This window comes from Anoplophora glabripennis, unplaced genomic scaffold (genome assembly GCF_000390285.2).
Source record: "Anoplophora glabripennis isolate ALB-LARVAE unplaced genomic scaffold, Agla_2.0 scaffold437, whole genome shotgun sequence".
In the NCBI taxonomy this organism is placed as follows: domain Eukaryota; kingdom Metazoa; phylum Arthropoda; class Insecta; order Coleoptera; family Cerambycidae; genus Anoplophora; species Anoplophora glabripennis.
The window spans coordinates 416,567-441,709 of NW_019416527.1; positions in this window are offsets into that span (position 1 = coordinate 416,567).

Genomic DNA, 25,143 nt, shown 5'->3' on the forward strand with positions numbered 1-25,143 from the left:
ATTGCATATTGAAGGTATGATTAGAGAAAAAGTAAAAACTTTTTATTTTGTAATGTTAATTCTAATCGTATAGACATTTTTCGCTCACTAGGGGGTTGTTCGAGAACTTAATTTTGCCAATTTGTTTACATAAGTTATATTTTTAATTTTTTTAACAAATATCAATTTTTTATATATACAAAAAAAATGTTTGAAAAATATAGTTTTCCTGAAATAAAAAATAAGGGTAGCAACCCCCAAACACGAAATCACTAATGAAACATCTGTTTTTTTATAAGAAGTAATTTTGCATGTTGTTTTATTCCAAAATATTGATTCGAACCCCAGATATTTAGAAAAAACTGTTTTTAGGGGCAAACTTTGAGAATGTATTTCACCGACATATTATTTAATAATAATGCAGAATTATTATAAATACCCAACTCAATAGAAACAAACACATACAACTAAGAGTTCATTTAGGTTATGAAACATGAAACAAATACAACGTAGTGCAAATAACAGGTACCTGCATGCAACATAAAATAGCGGCCGTTTACGGCACGTTATTTACAAACGTTATTTCTAACACAACGTTTAGCGTAAATGGGAGACATACTCGGCCTGATTGTAACCTTCATTTTAACAATTTACTTATTTTCAATCATTATAAAAATAATTGTAATAATTGACTTGCTTTTTATAATAAAGTACCCTGTAGTAAAGTATAGTCTTTTTGAAGTCAGATGAACATGTATAAAAACGCCCAGCAATAAAATTTAATGAGTTTCATAGGCGTCCCTAAAAGTTTTCTGCTAAAGGTAAAAAATTATAATAATTTATAGGTATATAATGTGTACAAAATTTCTGTGCACAAATTCATGTTCATTTGATTTTAATAATTTCATTTTGTTCTGTTTCAAAAGGTCTCCAAAATGTCATTTTGTAATAATATTAGTAAACAAAATATCCCTCTCATTTCTCCCTTTCGCAGTTGTAGTATGAATGATTAATAGAAGGTACCTATAATAAATTGAAATTACCTGAATCACACCAAATTCCGCATTGCTGCAATGCACTGTTAGGCCATTTGTTGACAACTGGCTAAATAAATATGGGAACAAGTTTTTCAAGTATTTCAATGCCGAGTTGCTGCGTCAGCGACCGAACCTGGTACGTAGGTATTGCCAACCTCTTAGTTCTTTAACTGAGATTGGAAAAACTATACAAGGTAGCACAGTCCAAGAGCAAGACTTCCGACGACAGGCAAAATTCGACTAATAAAAAAGCAGAAATTACCTAGTGCAAAAGCAGTCAAAATTATCTGAACTTATCAATGTGAAAAAAGGCTCATTCGAAAGCTTAAGTGAAAAGTGCTATAGGGAGAAAATTAACACAATAAAATGTTTCAGTAGTGAGTCTATTACCTTATTTTGTATACATTTTAAAAAATTTTACCCCAGAACAGAATTTATACACTTTGACTAGATTCTTCAAAAAATTTAAAGTGTTAGCAATACAGAATGGAGACTTAAATGTGAGTACGTTGTTCTTTTATATACTAGATGGAAAATTTTTCATAGCACCCTATTTTACAATACTAAATTAACTTCCACCTTGACTGTCAATAATAGAGGAAGGCCATAAAACAAACGCCTGCGAAAATCCTCGCTTTGAAATCATCCTGTTAAACCACAATCTAAAGCCCGCGTATTTAATCACTTTCTGCAGACATCCTATCTCCGGAACTTCCCGGAAACCGATTGTATTCTCGGAGGGGTTAGTACGGCTTCAGCCGCGAAGAGAGTGCATGCTAGTTTTTGGAATATCTAGTTTCCGACTCAACCACCAACAACGTAATATTCAGCATATGGGAGTGTCAATATCAATTTGAAGCCGGTGGGAATTTCAGTCAGGATGATGGAAAATAACGAATTTCTCCTCGAGGGGGACAGTGCACTCCTCGCACAGCAGTGTTACGTATTTCATAAATTAAACGTTGTAGTTGGCGCAGTATTTTTAAGAGAAATATCGACCTAACCTAAACCATCCACTCACCAACAAATCTAAACTGAATAAGTGAAAATACAAAGAGTTTTATATTGAGGATATTGTACTACTCACACTCAGTAGATAATTGCCTAATGTCTACTGAATTAAGAGAAATTAAATTGATTATGTTCTGAACTAAGATTATATCAAATGTATTCAATGCAATTCAAAGTTTAGTGCTCTTGATTTAACTAGAATCTAAATGGGATGATTTTTAAAGTTCCTTTTCTTAAGTTAAGTTTTTCTGCAAAAGTCTATATACATATTTAATCTACAAATATTCAGATTTTGTCAAAGAGGCGATATTGAAAACAAAAAAGATAATTTTCTAAAAAAGTTAATAATTAATATTATTTAATTATTTCAATATATCACGTATCTGTTTTTGTATTCATAATATCTAAATTGATTCTTTTTATTTTTTATTTTTAGAAAATTATTCATTAATAAGAGTGACATATTTACTAGATATTGCCGGTGTAATTCAATGCTAGACGGGGATTTAGTTCACAGTGTTTTTACAATCTCATTAGTTATTAATTAACAGTTTGTCTTTGAAGTTACCTTTTGGCTTACTAGCGTTGATGTTGATATCAAAGACCTTAGATCTTATCAGATAAGAATTTTTCGAAAATTTTTGGGACTTGATTTTAATTTTAGCTTATAATCCAATAAAGATGTCATTTTATAAAAAAAAATCCAAACAGGATGATTTTTTCAGGGTTGATTGGGGGCTACCTCCTGAGTATCCAACCAAAAGATCACACTCGAACTCCTGGTACGACTTGCGCTATGTGCGTGTTTCCTAAACATTTTTTTAGAGCAAAATGACCTTCATACAAGTTGTAGAGGATCAAAACCCGAACAACTTTTCCTTATAATTTTTTTTGTATCTCTAATACTTAACGAGTTACTGCGCATTATATGACAAAAAAATCGATTGCCACAGGACTGGTCTTGAAAACATTTTTTTAAAATAACTTTAATAAAAGTTGGACAGGAAATAAAAATGAATGAAAACTAAACATGAACTGATGCATCCTGTTAGCTAATACATGACAGCCTAACACCTCTTGCCCCACTTCCACTGTTGCCAACTCTGTAAAAACATGTTTACAAGACGCATGAAAATGTTTGAAGTCGTTTTTCTCAGAAACGGTTCATTTTATTGTATCGCAACAAGAGATACTTTTTTAAATAATTTTTGATACTCTTTAACATGGTGCTGTTCAAATTTATAAAGCCGTGAAAACAAAAAAGTTGTGGGCTATGGATCGAAGATTAAGGTCAGGTTAGGCCCTTTGGCTCTGGAATATTTGCTTCATATTTGCAACATAAATCTACAAGGGCACAAGTAATACAAAGGAAATACTTGGAAAAAATCAAATCACAAATAAAAAGTTATCTAAGAAAAACTTAAAAAAAAAAAATTTTTTTGACGCCCTGTATCTCCGTTAATATTGAGTTTTCGAAAAATTGTTATAGGACTTTGTGACCCTAATTTTTTGTGAGGAATCACCTCCTGAAGTCTTGACGCATAATTTCCGGACACCCTGTACATACATTAGCAAATAAACAACGCATGGAATAAAGAATGAGGAATATTTTCTAAACCAAACAAAAAACTAGACAAAGAGACTACGTAAAAACAAAAGCACACATGTCGTTCAGCGTTACTGAAAGCGCACGCATGTTCTCGGAACAGAATCAAGTGCGTAACATCTGCGTATCAAAACAATCGAAAATCGCCACCGCGCGCGGTCCACAGACCCAGTTCCACTTTTCACCCAGACAGACGCCCCTGCGAACGAACAACTGTTCACCATTCAGCAGCGAGGCGTGTCGGACGAACCTGATCGACAACAGCCCCTAAATATCATTCCGGCCGGTTACGCTCCATAAACATGGACCGCACACACATCCGAATAGCAAATAAAACATTATCGGGACACACTCGATTTACATGCGTCCGCGTAATCCGTCGATTCGGCGAGTGTGAGAGCGCGCATGCAGGGCACAAATTCGTGATTTGTGGGGGGGCCAGCCACTCGGCCCTATTGGCACCGGAGAGGGTAGATTGTCATCACAAATCACCTGGATTCTTATCAGTCTATCGCCCGTGAGCCGCTCGCGCTGGTGAAATAATTTATAGTCTCGATAACAGATGATTTTGTAATGGGGGCAGTGTAGGGTGATTTTGACAGGGGATTACGTTTAGTAGAGTAAGGTGGATTGCGGTCGGAAGCTGCTTTAATTTAGAAATTGGAACATTTTCAATAAGCTCGAAATTAAAATAGATATGAAAAAATCTAGGATAGTTGATAAATGTCAATGAGTGAAAATTTTGAAAAAAATTATATATTCGGGATCGAGATATCCTCAAAATTGAAATTAGTTGAGCTCGTGCACAAATTAACAAAAAGTAAAATATTTTATTTAAAACTAGCTGACCCGACAGATGTCCTATTAAAATTTCAGTATATTTGTTTGTGATCGTTTTGTCAATTTGTGAAAAGCATTTGGAAATGTATAAACAATAGTCCAATTAAATGGGCCTTTATATCACAATTTTGGTCAACTTTCCCGACTTTTTTATATGAGTTATTTGAGGTATATAATAACAATAAATGAGAGTAATTGTTTTTTCAACCCCCGGCCAAGGGTGAAAAAAGGTAAAATAAGGGGATTTTTCAAGATAATAGGCCCATTCAGTAAAATATTTTTATTGCATATTTCAAAAGTTTACCCTTTAATTAGTTACTATGCCAAAAATCAATTTTTTGTTTCAACGAGAAATGTGTGAAATAAATTAATGAAAACAGAGCGCGGAAAAACGTTGAACAACCATTGCCTGACGTCATAATACCGGTACGGGCGACTGGCAGAGCACTCCGCTCGCGCTCGCTCTCATCCCATTTTGTGTTAATACATACGATATGTGGATCGATTCGCAGTTTCGTTAATTATTGGTTTTTGTCTAAATGGGTCGAAACCGAGGATTGTACAAATATTGTATAGTTCCAGGCTGCAAAAGTACCTCAGGATCGACTCCGAATAAAATATTTATTTCATTACCGAAAAATTAAAAGTTTGTGTGATGTTATCCACGGTTTCCCCAGCCACGGTATGCAACTCAAAACCACCTTCGTTTTTCTTTGGTTGCACGTCTAGGGGGTTGTAAAATATTATTATTTGAACATTTAGAGCACAATTCTCAACTTTATGCCGGAAATAAATTCTACCCCATCTAAATGTTCGTGTTCACAAAAAATTCGAAATACGTCGGCGACAGGGACCTATAAGCAGTTAAGAACCACTCTCGTTTTTCTTTGGTTGTCCATCTAGAGGGTTTTAAATATTATTATTTGAACATTTAGAGCAGAATTATAAAATTTATGCCGGAAAAAATTTCTACCCCATCTAAACGTACCCGTTCACAAAAAATTCGAAATACGTCGGCGACAGGGACCTATAAGCAACTAAGAACCACCCTCGTTTTTCTTTGGTTGCCCATCTAAAGGGTTATAAATATTATTATTTAAACATTTAGAGCAGAATTATAAAATTTATGCCGAAAAAAAAATTCTACCCCATCTAAACGTACCCGTCCACAAAAATTTCGAAATACGTTGCGAGAGGCACCTATAAGCAATTTATTTAAATAATAATATTTTACAACCCCCTAGACGGGCAACCAAAGAAAAACGAGGGTGGTTCTGGGTGGGAGTTGCTCGCACATACACGTCGTCGCATACATCCACAAGTACCGAGTCTAGTACGTTGGGTACATTTGTACAAAAATGGAAAGCAAAAGAAAATGTAGAAAAGCGAACCATTTACGTCATTGAGAAAAATCCGAAAATGTATTTAGATATTCCAAGGCATTCTATGTTTAAATAAATATGTTGTGTGAAAAATGCATTTCAACAAGACTTGATGTATATCTCTTATACACTCTATTTATACACTTAAAAATATAGGTATAGGTATATAATATAGGTAAAAGTATAACAAATATCTACACATCTCTCCGACTGCTCGCGACTTGATCGCCGAGTGGCCGGTATCGTGACGTCATTACCTGTTTTCTCGCAGTGTTGACCTTTTTAAGGGTCTTACAAATTCAGAATTAAATATATCACTTATTATTAATTCTATTGACCTAATTTTTTTAAGATATATTTAGGTGGTTAAATACTATTAGAAAATGAAAGAAAAAGTTTCAAATTATATATCATTGGATGGGCCTATTCAAGAGGGGTAAGAGCTCGAAAAAATGTTTCTTATAAAAGTTGTAGACCATAAAATTCTACATAAAAATGGCCTATTGACTTTTTCTACAAAGTAAAATGAGTAAAAAAGCGTATTTCTGTATCTATTAACGATTATAGGATGGAAGTACACCAATGGGGTTTACATGCGTTAAGCTGGAATGCGTTTTTCCAGATTTCCATTCAGATCTTCCAGATTCTTTTTCAATTGAAAACATTCAATTGAGTTATTTCCATCCCGACAGCAAAACGAACAAAACAAATAATCAACCAAATATGTCGTTCCTATCGTCAGTTATGATTGAGAGTGCAAACAAAAATTATGATTTTTGCATTTTTTCCGAATTTTCCAACTATCGTTTGTAATTGTCCCGATTTTTTTCCTAAAAACTTTTCCAGGACCATAACAAACAAAACAAAAAAAAGAAAAAAAGCACTCAGTTTTTCCCAAATTTTCCAATTTGCCAGGCAACTTTTCCAATTTTTCTTTCTTCTCAAGAGTATATACGAAGAACTTGCATTAATTTTGGACCAAGAACATCTGCAGTAATTTGGCAGCCGAATTGGGGACACTCTGTGTATATTTATATTGCCAAACATATTGACTATAATGACTATATACTGAACTGGACAATAATAGAAAGAATAACAATCACATACCCTACATCATTTATAGCGTAATAGAAGATCTACAGAGAATAATGAAAGCTTTTAAAAACGAAACGAGGAAGAATTTAAAAATAAATGCACTGTAAAAAGAATAACTCAATCTTGATTCCCTGGATTTTAAATTCCAAATTCTTTTTATGGTTGTTGTATTTATCACAATTCGAACACTAACACCTGATTTACATCTTCTCTACACAAAACTCAATTCGTGTTGCAAACGAAATCAAGTCAAACAATCTTTTATGAAGTAGTCAAACTATTTACATTCCTTTCACATAAAGTATCCCTATAAAAATACACACAACTCACGCAAGTACGTCAAGAACCATACGTATTTCCTAAAAATATATTGATCACGTTTTAGAAAATTATTTCCATCACGAAATTATATTAATATGTTAATTTTTGATGTTGGACTAATCCAAAATATTAATAAAAGCAGTATTAAATGGTACACTTTGATCGGCAGTAATTACATGCTATATTTATAGATAATTATATGGAACCTGGTATTGTATTAATTATATTGTATGCAAATCGCGTTCCAGTGTTGGATTATATAAACGGGTATTACCATTTGTAATGATACTGGGTTAAATAATGTTTTTTGATTATTTGGCAGATACGAAAATAGATTTCCATATCGAGCCATATGGTAGGTAGGTGCTAGGTTATCAGAGTTTAGAGGAAGCTAAAGAAAAACATAATCCAGAATACATTTTAAAAACCTAAAGTTAAATACAGGATGTTTGCAAACTTGAAGAGCTGGTATTCAAAATTAATAATAATTAAAATTGTTCATCAGGTTATAGTTTTCATTGCGAAACTGTGTTTTGTTTTCGTGAAAGGAAGGTATGCCTGTTGTATGTTTTTAAATAAGTGTGAATAAACATACAAAATGTCCAATCAATACGGTATATACCAATGAATTATTAACATTGTCGTAATGTATGAAAACGTCGATAAAAACTATTACATAGTTGCACATCTTAATCAACGGTACACCCAGCATAGTTTAATTTTAAGCAGAATCCGATCCGGTAGCGAACGCTTACGAAGGACAGAGGAGGCTAGCCTCCGCTGCTCAGGCTGTATGCATCCGGCGTGGAAAAACTTAAGCAAATTGTGTGGCCCTTACATACAAGATATTAGGATCTGTAAAAGAACGTAACATTGGTGTATTTTTGGTGGGCGTAGAATGACCGAATGGATAATCACCGCTTTATTTTATTATCTACTTTTTTCAGTTTACCGGTTTATGAGAAGGTGTTTGTGAAGAGTATTTCTGTAGTTTAAGTGTATATATAACCTCATAAAGTTATTCATTTTTGTACTCAGTGACGGTGCAGTGTATTTTTGTGTTTTCATTTTCGACATGGTGGTATTATGAAAAAGCACATATACGAATCAAGATGTTGTTGATATGGTTATGATTAAAGCCTACCATTTGTCAAGAGATAACGATGTTGTTGCAAGAAGACGATATCAGATAGATTACCCGACCGCTAAAGTCCGAATAAAAAATAAATTGTAAGATTGGTTTATTATTTAAAAGGTGATGAGAGCTATGAACGGCAATATGTCAATGTTGAACGGGAATGAACTCAGAGAGTGAGAATTTTAAACGTATTGGAAGAGGACGGAGTCGGCCAAGAGCGGCCGAGGAACGCGGCGCGCGCGCCTTATTAACAATAAAAATAACAAGTCTTCAGAATAAAATATGGCGGCGTAACTCTTCGGATTTTTGTTAGGGATGTTCAAACATTATTTAACAATTTTGGCAACACTAAAAATTGCAATTTTTAAAATAGTTTATTGACGTTGAAAATGGTTAAAATCGCGTTTTTTCGAACAAAAAATCGTTAATATCTTGAAAACGGTACATTTTAGAGAAAAGTTGCATAGGAACTTTTTTGTTCAGGATACCCCAAAAGCCTAAATTTATTTCGAGAGAAAAAATCTAAAATTACGAATTTGTTTCAAAAAAATTGTTTAAACAATTTTTGACCACTAATAACGTCTGGCAGCATGCGGATATGTTTCAAGGGTCATTTTTTTAGTAAGATTATGAAAAAAAATCGAATGAGAATCATGTTCCTAGCGGGAGCTACGATACATCCTAGACCACCTGGTACTCGAAGATTTTTACAAAATTTCAAGTATGTCATATGACTAGGGCTGTCAGAACTGAGCCCCGGAACATAGGCGTACGCATTATTTATTAAAAAGCACCAAATTAAACTGTCTACACTAAACAGTACCGTAAACAGCAACGGATAGAAATTAATTACGCAACATCCGCACGATAACAAAGCAACAGTATACTAACGTGACGTGAACGTGAAAAGCATTCCCAGCTAACAATTTCATGTTGTATAAAAATCGTAAGAACGTTTCCAGAGCAAATTTTAGAGAGCAATGTTTGTTCTAAGAACAATTTCAAAACGTTCTTACAACACTTATACCATAAAAATGGGCACCGTACAGTATGGGAGCAGTACATTTTAATGCGAAAAAAGCTTTATCGTAAAATATATCGGTACATAATGGTAATTTTTTTTACGCGCGCTCAGTTTACCTTATATTTCCTACGATGTTGGAAATTTAATAAAAATAATTATTTTCTAAATTGACGAATTTAGCAACCAACTATATATAAAATAGAAAGTAAATATAATCCATATTATTGATATCATTTTACCTATTTATATTGCATATATTTTTAATTATGATTTTTTTCTTTTTTCACAATATGGCGACAGAAGGAAAGGCTTTATCTTGGACTTTTAACATGGATTCTCACTAATATGACATTTTTGTGTCTATTGCATTGATTATAGAGCAAATATGCGTCGTAAGCAGCTACTATAACATATCTATCCCATTTAATATCCACAGTGTTGTCATATTTTACGATATTTTTTGAACTATAAGGTTGACTATATTTTAAAATAAGTTCTATTTATAATTTATTTGAGGCGTGTTCATATTTGTTTTTTTTTTTTGTTATATTGGGATTTTCGCCTCATCTTGAAACTATTATATTCTAACAGTAGGTTGAACAAATTTTGTATTGTGGTAATTTCAATTATTTTAATCTTGCTTAATAAAGCTAATAAAATTATTTAACTTCAACATCTAGAAGTGTAAAAGAATAAGGTTTGGAATGGTCGAAATTAAATATGTTACTAAATTTCTATAAGGAAAAATCAGATTCTGTTAGTAATTAAATAAGTCCCATCTATCGTAATGAATGTTTAAAAATTTCTTTCAGCAAGCTGATAGATTCTATAAGTTTTGATTTGATCAAAATATTTCGTCCTTTTACTGGCAGGTTTCGTTAGATGGGGGCCAAGTATCTATACATATATAGATAAATTATTTTCTTGAGAAAATGTTAATACGTCAAAATAATTAATCTGCAATACGATAACATTAAAAATTAGTTACTTGCTTGATATATGTGATGACATTTAAAAAAAAATAAGTCAATATAAATAATTCAAGTTTACGTTCAAAAATAGATCAAAAAAATCATTGTATTATATCAATTTTAATCCCTTATTTAAAGAAGTTCATAAATAAGGGATTAAAATTAAATATCTGAATAATTTTTAACGTTATTATTTTCACGTATTAACATTTTCTCAAGAAAATAATTTTTATATGTAGGTATAATAGTGATATCATTTTCAACAAGATATGTTGCACAAAACTCGTACACCCAACACATGGTGTGAAAATTAGCTTTTTAATAAAATTCCCCAACTTTCATTTAAAATATGAGATTTGGCAACAATGCATACCGAAGTTCTCAAGTGTGCATGTACTACGACCAACGCGCGCCGTTGTTTGAGGGCACACTAGCTTGTTCAGAAAATTATTAAATAAAATTTTCACGTCGGAATTTGAGAAAACAAACTTATGATACGTGTTTAAAAAGAAGCCTCCCTATAAATATGGCCCTCAATCAAAGTTCACCCTGTATTTATCTCTGCGGTGGACCCAACCTCGAGACTGTGAGCCGCGCGAACTAGGCGGGTGCAGAATTTGAAATTTAAATTAACCCAAAATCTATGATCCTCTCCAGAAGCCCCTCAACTTTGTTTACCATACATTTATTTGAAAATATGCCGTTATCGGCTCGAGTCGTACAAGCCAAGGAATTTTTTTATATGATAAATAGGCTACCTGCACCCCAAACCGCCGCCGCCGAGGTGTACTTTGAAATGTAAATATACCCGGCACGAAAACCGCTCCGTGGCCGCAAACGCCTTGCATTTGCATCCGTTATTGGGTCACTAATGATGATTTGCGCTACGACTGTTTCCTGCACGAGACGTTTCGAAGGCTTGATGTGGTAAATTGTGGGGAGCGTTTATAAAGAGATTTTTATCGGTTGAAAATTGTTTCACGAGTCGCCTCTAAATGGGCCCCATTTCGTATATGAGTTGTTAAGGAATAATTGCCTCACTCGTAGGATATTGTTTTTAAGGGTACAAGTCAACTCGACTGTTCCAGTTTACTTTTTTTATTTTCTTTCAAAAAAGTCATTATTTAACGTTCTCAAATAAAAATATTTTCCAAATAATAATTATCTGTTATGGGAAAAGCTTCATCACCCTTTGGTTTTAAAAACCACTCCTGAAACCAGCAAAACAGCCAAACGTCTACTTATGACAAAATTAGTCTAGTCCAATAAAACAGTTGAAGAGAAGAACATTGCTTCAAATTCAAATACATAATTCTAAATCAAAATATACCACAGTTTTGAAAACCAACTTCTTCAAACTGAAACAAACTTAACAACATCAAAAATACACGGTCAACCAATCAATGTACCTCAAAAAATTACTCTTTGTTTTCCAAATTTTTGTCAAACCTACAAACATATGGAAACTAAGTAAACCAACAGTACCTACATTGTAAAAGAATCGGTGTGAGTGAAAGCAAGTTCGGAGTGAAATTATTTGAGTACATTTTCACTCAATATTGAGCATTTTGATAATTTTACTCATTTGTGATTATATTTAAACTAAAACTGAATATTTTCACTCAAATATACTCGTTAAATAAATTCTCCAGATAAACGCGTATTTGAGTGATCCACCCCATACTATGGTTGTCGTGCGTTGTCTTTGTCTATTCCCATTGTCCTCTTATCCGGTTAATTTGGTGACAATTGTGTTTAAATGCAGTGGTTGGATTACAATAATTAAACACAATAATATATTGAGTCTCGATTAATATTTGGTTAAATAAACGCATAGTTAGATTGTTAACTTACTTACATATCTGTAACGTACAGTATGTATAGGTTATGGCAACCTATTCGTCCGATCAGTTAACCAGTTCTTTTAATGAAGACCTGAAATATTGTCTCTAAAACAGGTCTGTGTAGAAATTACTGTGGCAGCTTAGTAGTTTATGACTTTAATAAAATGTTATTTAAATTAAAATTGAAAGAGAATATAAAACAGGTCTGAGTAAAAAATTACTCAGTAATGGTTAAATTTAGAGAAAAAGTCAACTTTTAATTGGTTTACTCAGAATAGAACCAAAAGTCACTCACTTGATAGCAGAAACTCGGATATGAGTAAAATTCACTCACTTTTGTTGCAATATGTAGTTTCACTCATAAAATTTTAGTTGTACTCATACTAATAGAGTGAATATATCTCTCAATTGGGGGTGGACAAAAATTGATACATTAATTAGTAAAATTGAGCGAATTTTTTTTAGTGTAGACATCAAAACAGACTCAACTAGAACTCAATAATATCCGCCATTAACACAGCAACAATACTTCCAACATTCAACAAAATAATACTCCCAGATGCTACGGACAAGAACTTTTCTACGCGATAGACGAAAATTGTGAATTTCAACAACGAATATTGGTAAGAGGAGAAAAACCAATTATTCCCCAATCCCCCAAGCCAAGACGAAAACACGAAAAATTTTTAAAATGTCCATCAAACAGAACTTGCTATATATTACACTGTAAAAAAATCGGTGTGAGTGAAAGCAATAAAGATTCGGAGCGAATCCATTGAGTAAAATTGTTGAGTACATTTGACAATATAGTAAGTGTCGATTAATATTTGCTTTAAATAAAGGGATAGTTAAATTGTTATCTATAATTACACATTTGTAACGTACAATATAGGTTATGGCAATCTATTCATCAGATCAATTCACCAATTCATTTAATAATAAACCAAGTCTGAGTAAAAAATTCCTCAATAATAGTTAAATTTAAATCACATTAGAGCAAAAGTCAACTCTATATTGGTTTTATATACTCAGAATAGAGTCAAAAGTCGCTCAATTGATAGTTAGCAGTAACTCGGATTTGAGTAAAACTCACTCATTTCTGATGCAATAGTAGTCCACAGTACAGCCCTGGAAAGTTGATTACCACATACTTTATAACTCCTGAGGCGCATCCTTTTGACGAGTCTACCACATTTTTCCTCTGCGACTTTTCTCGATTCCTCCGCTTTTCCACTCGGAAAAGTCCAAAGACATGGCAATTTCCCGGGGTCTTGAAAACTCAAGACCACATCTTTTATTTTTAGCTTAAGTAACTGGAAATTTTGTTGTAAATGCCGATTTAAATTTGTCCGACAGAAATTCTTCCGACATTGACGTGTCTACCGGTCGAAACATGCCAAAATATCAGGGTATAGAAAATCAATTACCACATAGGTAATTTTTAGTAAAATTAATTGTAAATAATTGATTCAGTCAAAAAGTATTGTTGTCCGACAAATTTCAAGCCGCGATTTTTCAGTCCGACAGCTGGAAATCGAAATTTTCACGGGGTATGATAAATCGATTATCACATGTCGGACAAAAATAACACGATAGAAAAGTGTTCTTTATAAGCAAAAATTGTAATGTCCGACAAAAATATATCCGCAAATCGTCAGTCCGACAAAAAATGATGAAAAAAATTTCGTAAAAAATGTACACATGTATTTATAATTTCTAATAAGGTATATTCATGTATTAAGCAAAATTACATATAAATATACAATACAGGGTGTTTCAGAAAGACCTCCCGTAAATACAGGGAGTGATAGTACAACAAAAAATAAGAATTTTTTGTCATATGAACTATATGTCTATCTCCTCTTGTTTTCGAGATACAGAGCGACAAAATAAAATTTTTTAAATAACATTTTTATGAAAATTTCTAAAAGGTGCAAAATATTTTTATGAAATTTGGTATTCCGAGGTTTTTAAGGATGCCAAATACGATGGTCTAATTATTTGTTGTATATTTCGTAGAGGGCGCTAGTTATGCTACATTTCTATTACATATTAAGTTCTATTTTTTTTAAGGTTAGGTTTTTTACCATTCGGGCTCCAATTTCTAATGTACAATTTTATTTTCCAAAAACAATGTACTCTTGTTAGAACTTCCTAATGTGGACGATTTTCGAGAACAAAGGCTTTTAATTAAAATCTTACAATATTACGGTGTATAAAATAAGTGACTTTTCTCAAAGCTCAAGCTTACTTTGAGAAAAGTCACTTATTTTATAGTCATATTATCATAAAAATATTTCGCACCGTTTGGAAATTTTCATAAAAATGTTACTTAAAAAATTAGACATAAGACAAAAAATTCTCATTTTTTGTCGTACTATCACCCCCTTTATTTACGGGAGGTCTTTCTGAAACACCCTGTATATATTTTTCGTTATATTCTTGTAATTGTAAATCTTTGTATGCTCAATTTAGCCAAATAAATATCGAGAAAAGAATTAAACGATTTCAAAAATGTATGTATGGTGTAAAAAAATTATTCACAAAAGTTTTGGGATTTTCTTTTAGAAAAATAGGAAAATTTTTGTAAAGAAAAATAACAAACGCGAATGAAAACTTGAAAGAGAAAAAAGGATTTTTATATCAAGTATAATATTAATTTATTTAGAAATAATGCATTATGCACTAAGATCGTATTAATCGCCTCAAAAATAACTTCATTTGTTTATAACTTTTAAATTTTTAAGCATAAAATAAGCAATATTATAATTATTTATTTGAAACAAATAATAATTTACATAATAATAATTAATAACCATTTATAAATATGAAATTTTTGGAGTGAAAAAATTAAATTTCATCACGTTTATTGATTTATTGATTTTTTAATAATTTGCGGACATTAAATCGTCGGACACTTATATCACTATTTTGTACAGTAAATTTAAAATTGGAAAAAATGAAAATTAGATATGTGGTAATCGATTTTTCATACCCCGTGAAAATTCCGATTTCCAGTTGTCGGACTGAAAAAACGCGGCTTGAAATTTGTCGGACAACAATACTTTTTGACTGAATTAATTATTTACAATTAATTTTACTAAAAATTACTTATGTGGTAATTGATTTTCAATACCCTGTCATTTTGGCATGTTTCGACCGGTAGACACGTCAATGTCGGAAGAATTTCTGTCGGACAAATTTAAATCGGCATTTGCAACAAAATTTCCAGTTACTTAAGCTAAAAATAAAAGGTGTGGTCTTGACTTTTCAAGGCCCCGGGAAATTGCCATGTTTTTGGAATCGAGAAAAGTCGCAGAGGAAAAATGTGGTAGACTCGTCAAAACGAAGCTCCTCAGGAGTTATAAAATATGTGGTAATCAACTTTCCAGAGGGGGCCTGTACTGTGTACTATTTCATTCAGTTGTACTCATACTAATGAAGTGAAAATTTCACTCAATCCGAGTGTAGGTAGAAAACGATACATTATTGAGTAAAATTGAGTGACATTTGAGTGAATTTTTTTTACAGTGTATAGAAATCAGTACAGTTTCAATTCTATCTTCTCTTCCCTATAAATTTCCAAATCCTTATGCTTCTTTTAGTAGATACTGGATATTCCAAATTAATTATTCGACCTCCAATTATGAAAATATACTTTCTTATACTCATAATACTCGTATTTATCATGATAAAACTCAAATGAAAACTTGCAGTGACACAAGATAGCATTCGCTTTAAAGCAAATGTTTCAAGCTTCCAAGAATTTTATTGAAATAAAATCATGGATGTGATTTTATACAATTTTCACGATTTCTACGATGGCCTCATAAGCTTCGAAGATCTTCAAAAATTTAAATTTTCTCTAGGTAAATCCTTCAGAACCTATTGTTTTCAACTCTCAAATTGAAATTTCCCTTTATTCCCGGCAACCTCAGAAAACTTGCTCATAAAATCTGCAATACGATCCGCAACACTCCAGGCATTTTTGAATGGATACGTCAGTCACTCAGTCGTAGGTTGGAAGCCTGCATTCCCATAGGAGGCCATTTTAAACAACGAACTGTTGTGATTTTTATTATTTATTTGCTTAGTTTTGAAATATGTATTTTTTTTATCATGTTTCCACTTTCTTTTGTGTTTTCCATCATAAAACGCCATTTATCTTGAAAACGGTTCGCGTTAGAACTTTTGATGAGAGTACCTTTCTTGTGTAGAGAACATTCGTGGTTTAAAATGCCAATTTTCCCAGAGTCGTAGAAATTTAGGACAAAAAAATCTCACGCAATCCTAAAATCTCCACCATGGTCATGTGAATAAAAATTTGAATGAACACTCAAAAGCAGCTAATGTTAATGATAAAAAGTGTACAAAGTTTTGTATCTCAAACGGTTCCTGAGATATCGTCAAAAAACTGAAAAAAATAAATTTTTTTTGAAACGATGCGTTCGCGGACCCATGTTTACTAACAAATTTTTGCTTTTAGTATCGTGTACTTACTGTTTCGATTTGCGCTATTAATTATGATTCACCCTGCATAATAAATAAAAAAACAAATAAAGTTCTGTTTTATTAAAGAGACCCTGATCCCAAGATTCAGCATATTTGGAACTTTTATAGCTTCCTTAAAATTGCTATTTTTCAGAAATTGGTACTTAAAAAAATCGTGGCAAGCTTTTACAGTAATTTTTTATTCGCAATTCAGTTGCGTTTGCAACATAGATATTAAAAAAATTAACAAGTTTCCTACAACATCTCTTGCAGTTTTTTCCGTACCTTGGAGTATAAGAGATAATCAAAGGGGGAGCAAATTTCGTGTGACTAACGTATGTACCTTATAAAATCGGGACACTCAGTATATCTACAGATTCCATTTTTTTTTAATAAAGAAAGTCATTAGTTAGAATTCCCGTTTCTGAAATTTGAGCAGACGGTGGAGAAAGACAAGCGACATAAATCAATCGTCGAGCATCAATTCCGATATTTTCGAGAATTCATTACCGATAGCAAGCAACTGTCGTGAGAGTTCAAGTATCCATCAGAGGTGATTCACCTCTATAAATAAATGGATTTGATTGCCACCGGTGGCAATAGAAATTTATTTTATAATTTACAAGTCGGGGCAGACATGCAACGACAAAATTAACCTCGTTAGTAATTCTGAATTCCCCGATCTTATTTATTATCCAGATTGGTTTCTACCATCGCCGTCGCGGTAAGTATTGTTTAAATGTTAGCCGAAACGTTTATCCAGTACACATCTATAGGTAGTTGTTGCTTTAGGAGGATGTTGATGGGATGTAAATTGTGGAGTAGCTATTTGAAATGTACACAGGGTGTCCTAAAAGTGACGCCCGTCCTTATGGGTTTTAATTAAGGGGACAAAAATAAATCGAAAATTAAGAGTGGAAAATTTTCAGATTGTTTTTCTTTGCTGAGTTATTCAAAAAATTAAACAAAAAACTAAAAATAAACATTTGGGCTGGGTTATTAAATATTTATGTAGTTCAAAGCTGTATTTCCTGCAGCTGTATGTTTTTAAATGAAAACGTATCATCGCCATTGCTGCATGACGTCCCGTTAGCAGTTAGACTAAATTATTGGTTTCAACATGATGGAGCCCCATCACATTATACGAATATAAAATTATCTGAATCAAAACTTCCGAGACAGATGGATTGGAAGAGATGGACCATGGCCTCCTGGATCACCAGATCTGAATCTCCTAGATTTTTCTTTTGGGGTTATTTAAAAGAAAAGATTGATAGTTCGTATATACGCTGCTGTCGCGTTAATAGACCAAGAGATGCTACAAAGAATTCATGCTTCAATGTTGAATCGTGATAATATTTGTCTTGAAGTAGAAGGCAACTTATTTGAACACCTTTTGTAAAAACAATTTCTATTACTTAAGCACATTATGGTTTTAGTTTATGCTTTATTATAAAAATGTTTTTCTATATCCTTTTCAGGTTAAAATAATTCCTTACACCCAGGTACAACTGACAATCGAAAACTATACTTATCTACTATTGGTTATAAATTATATGTCTTGGTTCCCATAAGCACAGACCTCAGTTTTGAGACAAAAAAATGGATTTTTACTTTTTTAGTTTTTTGAATACTTTTTTGAATAACAACAACGGAAAGCAATCGGAAAATTTTCCACTCTTGATTTTCAATTCGTTTTTGTCTCCTTAATCAAATTCTAGAAGGACGGGCGTCACTTTTGGGACACCCTGTAATTCTTTTTAAAATTCTTTTTATAGACTTTGATAAAATTTTGTGGCAACAAAATGTTAAGAGCAGAGTTTTCAAATTTTTTTATGAGAATACAAAACGAAAAGAAGAATATGATTATTTTCAATCAATTTTCATAACAGTTTAGATAACATAATAACAACTAAATTTGTTTACGTAAAATTTTCGACATTTAAAAAAAATACAAGCAAAATCAATTTCAAATGTCATTAGACACGTAATATCTATAAATTTTATGCATTATTATAAAAATATACGCGAATACGAGTCACTCAATAATATTTTTATTCGTTTCAGAGATTTTTATACCTATTTTCATAGACTTCTGTAACGGATTCCTGAATAAATTCATTTATATAGGGTGTTAGAAGTTTGACTGCCTTAATTTTAACAGACGATAGAATACATTAAAATAAACAAAAAACCTTATATATTTTACATTATAAGCTAACATAGTTAGACTAGGCGGTATCTGTTTTGGTTTGGGTGAATCGTATATCCACGGAGATTTTTGGCTTTTTGGCTTTCAAATATCACTAGAAATGAAAATTTTTCTATGCGCATAAAAAAAACGTGGGCTTAACTTTTGGTGGCACAATATGTTAAAAAAATTCGAAAAATGTCATATTTTTCTTCCTATTTAATTTTATGTATCTTTTCAAGAGTTGATTTTAGGCGAAAATGGAAGAGGAAAAAAATGTTTGTAATATATATATTACAAAACATGACTAGTTACAAATCGTTTATAAATCGAATGAATCATGATTATTATGGTAAAAATCGCAAAAATGGGGTTCAAAAACAATACTTTTTAGGAAATTTTTTTGGGGTATTTAAATTGGGTATAGGACCTTTATACTTGGCTCAAGAAAACTTCATATTATGTAGAATTATCACACCAAATTTCATCAAAATCGGTTCTACAGATTTTGCATAATAATTTTGCAATACAGATTTTGAAAAAAATTTGCAAATTTTCAAAATTTTGCACAGCAAAAACCAAGGCCCTTAGATACTTGAAAATTTAATCATATATAGAAGGGCTCTCAAGCTTTCAAACATTTTTTGAAAAATTCGAATCCGTCAATTAGCAGAGCTCTGGCGCTTGTTTAAACATTGGTCGAATTTTTGTACTTATAAACAATTAGAACAACTTTGTGAATATTCAATCAAATCAAATTTTTTAAAGCAAGTTTTAAAAGTTCTTGGAAAGACGCTTCTTTAAAAAAAACAGATCGATAGATCAATAACTAGTTACGTAGTTATAGCCGTTTCAATTTCGAGCAGGCCGAAGCGGCCGCGCTCTCTGCTTCCCCCACCACCACCACCCGTACGATTTTATTGAATTTTTCGCTTGCATAAATAACTTTAAACACGTTTTAAAGTAGGTTGGCAATTAAGAAAAGTATTGTAATTTTAGACCTGGTAAGTACTCGGGATACCAAAGGTATTTTTCGAAAAATTAGCCCGGATGTCCCAGTACATTTAGTGTAAATGACGGTTAACTTTTATCGGCTATAACTACGTAACTAATTGATCAATCGATCTGTTTTTTTTTTTAAAAGCGTCATTCCAAGAACTTTTAAAACCTGCTTTAAAAAATTTGATTTGACTGAATATTCACAAAGTTATTCTAATTGTTTATAAGTATAAAAAAATCGACCAATATTTAAACAAGCGCCAGAGCTCTCCTAATTGACGGATTCGAATTTTTCAAAAAATGTTTGAAAGCTTGAGAGCCCTTATATATGTGATTAAATTTTCAGGTATCTAAGGGCCTTGGTTTTTGCTGTGCAAGATTTAGAATATTTGCAAATTATTTTTCAAAATTTGGATTGCAAAATTATTATGCAAAATCTATAGAACCGATTTTGATGAAATTTGGTGTGATGATTCTACATAACATGAAGTTTTCTTGAGTCAAGTATAAAGGTCCTATACCAAATTTAAATATCCCAAAAAAATCCCTAAAAAGTATTGTTTTTTAACCCAATTTTTGCGATTTTTCGTGGATATACGATTCACCCAAATATGGCTTTTTGAAACAGATACCGTCTGGACTAAGTGGCACGTGACTGAAATATATTTAATTTCAAAGTACTTAGAACTACTCAGACGATTAAAATGACAATGCCAAAATTTCCCACACAATTAAAACCATTGTCAAGAACAAATTAGACCAAAACTGGCCACATGTCACGCACGATATTTCAAAACTTCGCGGATGACAATAGCAGGGATGCATCATCCGAAGAGACAGAAGCCACCCTTCCGCTAGACGCGAGGGTTGCAAGTGGCCTGCCCCGTAATCGGGGTGGTTTAAGAGCTCCAAGCCGGATGTTCGGTAACCGACTCCACACGCTGTTATTTTTAGATGCAACTTTGGTAGCACATGGCCAGGATTTTGTTATAATTGGTAATGCACCGACTGTGCAACGGGTTCAAGTACCCGATGGCCTATTTCCATCACGCGGCACTCCCTTCTCTCCCGACCCTTCGAGTTTAATTGGCTTCGAGGCGATTCGGTGACCGTATGATTACTGTTGTTGACCACAGGACTAATAAGGCGTTGCCTCGGACATACTTTACTGACGAGGAAGTGAACTGTTATGCAATGTTAGAAACGCATTTTGGGCGATATTAGCGTCACAATAGCTATGTATTATCCCATTCTTTCCATACGGTATGTCACAGACAATTTAAACAGGTTTGTTTTTGTTTAAACCAGAACAAATCGGGGCTTAAATAAATCTACCAAGCATCTATTGGCTCAAGTCAAATAATGCCAATTCCCTACAATAGTGTGTAGCTTTACTAGAATATTCAGGATGTTCCGGAAATGTTCCACAAATTCACGGACTAGATGTCAACAATAACTCTTTTCTAAATCAAATTTAGCCATATCTTTTTTGAAAAAAAGTATATTGCTTTGGAATTTGCTACAACGAAGTCTCTAATGATGCTAAATGAATTAGTGTTGCTGGTTTTTGACATCTGTAATACGACATAATAATAATAATATGTAATAATAATAGTTATTTGTTTAACTAGCCAGTAAATTATAAGATTTAATGCCGCAGCTGGTATTTAAGTAATAGACGAGGAGTAACCGAGTCTATTAAAGCAGCCAAGACATTAAATATACTTTCCTTCCATGTTAAACACATAATTTTTTAACCGATCAATTTTAATTTTATGACAATAGCAAACAAAGCTATTTATTTTATATTACTAAAATTGTATGATACTTCTTTCATGAATAACAATAATTTCATCAAGTCTCTGTGGTCGCTATGAGATCAGCGTTATTAAAAAAATAACATAGCAATCGCTTTATTGTTCCTATTTAAATCCATAAAAATAACTATTTATTATTTGAAATGGAAGAATTTACATAACTCCGCCAGAAATTATTCAATCAGCAAAGCAAATAGAGTGTAATTTATTACCAGAAAAGTCGAAGAAGATATATCATAACATAAAAAATTTATTGATTAAGTACCTTGCTGAGAACAACATGTCTTTTTCAGAAAATGTACTAAGTATTGGTATATTTTTCTGAATTAAGCAAAAATACGAAATCTTCTCCATTATACAGGGTGTTATAAATTTGACTGCCTTAATTTTAACAGACGATAGAATACATCAAAATAAACAAAAAAAAACCTTATATGACACGGGTCCAAAACTCAACCATTTCCGAGAAAAAAAAATATCAAAATCTTCAAGTTGATGTACAAAAGTTCGATTAATAAGGAATATTGACATAACTGCGTGCATAGAATGCCATAAAATACAATGTTTATCACTTTTTTGAAATTCCTTATGATTAAGTTGGTATCTGGAATGTTTTTGCGTACCACTTTTTCCTTTACTTGATGCGTTTTCCAGCGAGTGCGTGAAAATTGGATTCGAAGGTGTCGCGCGTGCATCGAAAATGGTGGTGGACATTTTGGGCGTATGTTGTAGTTTGTTTTGTACTTGTGCGTTTAAAAATTACTGAATTTTGCTTTTTGATGAAGTACCTAAATTATATTTAATACCTATGATTATTTGGATGACGTCAATACTTTACACATTTTCAAATTCATAATTTGATTAAAAGTTAAGTTCCTGTTTTAAGATATTCATAGTTACTAAAATTCGAGCTAAAATTTAAGCACAACACTATTTTCGTACAACAAAATCGATACATTTTATTTTATTTATTTAAAAACTGGAAAACAATTGTCTTGAAATTTACTAAATGTTTCACAATAATAGTTGTTTACATTTTTTCCGTAGGACAAGTCTGCCGCGTGCACACGTGGTATGCATCAGCTGTGTAGCGTTAGGTTATGCGCTGTTGTCACGCTGTGATAAAACTCCCCAATATTAACACTCGCTGTATTTTGAAAACTGTTAATCTTACGCCCATGTAATATACAACGTTTTTGTTCATTTATGATTACTCTATCTCATGCTGAAGTAATGGCAGTCAAACTTCTTACACCCTGTATATGCGATGCTCAGAGCTACTTTGAATGTCTACAACATTGATATTTGAAAAAATCTAAAATTAAAAGTATTCTTGAAACGGCAATAGGATGGATATCATGCTAAAAAATCACGCGTTTTAGAAAATGGATAAATTAAAAAATTTCTTATGGAGGTCCCTGATGATACGTATTTATGTATAAAGTTAATTATAAACAAAATATTTTTGTAAACGAAGAATACTGACTATTATTATTTTAGGTGGCAATGATTTTTGCCATATCTGGGGCATGTCTATGCGATGAATTACTTCAAATAAAAATTGGAGATTGACGATATGGAAAACAAATTGCTGATCACTATGCCAACCACAAAAACAAAGAAAAAAATATTCTTTATTGTAAGAGAATATTTGGACATATATCGGAAATATAGTACCCCATGACCTACACAAATAGATAGTAACAGATTTTTTTTTTAATATTCAAATAGTAAAGTATATAAACAATAAATAGAAATTCATATATTTGGGAAAATGCCAAAACAAGTTGCTGAGTTTCACAAATTGAAAGATGCTCTCGAATATACCGGACCTTGTTTCCGTAGAACTTCAGCTACACTACTAATAAATTCAGGAGCTGATCACAACTTTAAAAGAGCATGGTGGATGGAAATCTTCAACGGTAGCTGAAGGCTGCATTGAGGAGTCCATAACTCGTAAATCAGTTGTTAAAAAAAAATTCCTACTGCAAGTGCATCAAGTGCTGGAAGCATTTTTTAAATAATAATTCAACCACTTTGGATTCAATAGTTCATAAACCAACTATCTACTAGTGTAAACACTGCAACGAAGTAAAGATGAAGTAAATGTTTCAAAACAAACAGGACAAGGCTGTTCTAATTTCTCTACAAATGTTTACAATAAATAAATTTACTTTCGTTAAAGAACAAATTTTAATTTTTAATTTAGAGGCAGTAAAAATGATTCTAATACCTAGACAATGAATGTGACACTTTAATGCCTGACAGCTGTCACTAAAACTACGCCTTTAATGTTGCTCGGCGAAAAAGGTCTTTATTGCATAAAAATAGAAAAGGTGAAGTTAAAGCTAAAAATTATTCTTCCAGTTAAACAATACAATAAACCATGATAATAAGAGGGCTATGAAAACTACAGTAATATTGATTAAATCTGCTCAAGCTGCTTGGAAGGGCGTGCGCTTAAAACTTAATTCTCGAAATTTGTAAATATTTTATTACAACTTGTGTTGGCAAGTTGTGTGTGAATCACCCCCATCAATATTAGAAACACAATAATTATTATCAAATAACTCTTTTTGTAGGATTTGTCTCAAACAATTATAAAAGGTTTGTTTTTGTTTAAATTGAACAACACACAATTAACCGACGCTTAATGTTAAGACGAGAAGCTAAGGCAGTTTATTTTGCGCTGATAAAAATAGATAATTTCAAAATTGTTGCATGAAAATTGTAGGCATTTTTTTGCTCTTATATTTTCTTATAATTTTTCCAGTTTTATGTGAATATATTTCAGAAGACACAGCAAACTACAGACTCAACAGTTTTACTTGACAGAACTTTAATAAATTCTTTCCTAAACGGAATCTCTGCTGTATGAAAATGAAGCTGTATGAAGCAAAAAGTAGGCAATTAAATGAATTAAGATAAAAGTAAGGACGAATAAAGAACTACATACCCTACTCGGGACTCGAGGTAAAAAACGTACTTCCCCCTTCCGTGAAAGAACAAAACCATCAACTGTTTGCCGCTCACATAAAGCGGCGAGGTTAAAAGCCGCTCTGGAGATAATTTCTCTCCTTCTGAATTTCTGTTTATTAGGTATTATTCTTTTGTCAACCACTTTTTATCCCCGTTGTTTTAATTGTTGATTCTTGGGCTTTTCTGTCGTCGGGATAATTAAGCGAGATTACTCGGGAGGATGGCTAAAAACTGCTGATTCCAATCTATATTCTTTCTGAAAGCGGCCGTTTTTTTAATGAAGTCGGTTCACGGTTCAAGTCACATCAGTATCTGAAGTTTTTATAATGCGATTAGGCGTAATTTACTTTATTACTTAGGGAAATTTATAAAGAGCTGTTAAGGTGGTTGTACATGATGTGCGACCAACAATCGCGAT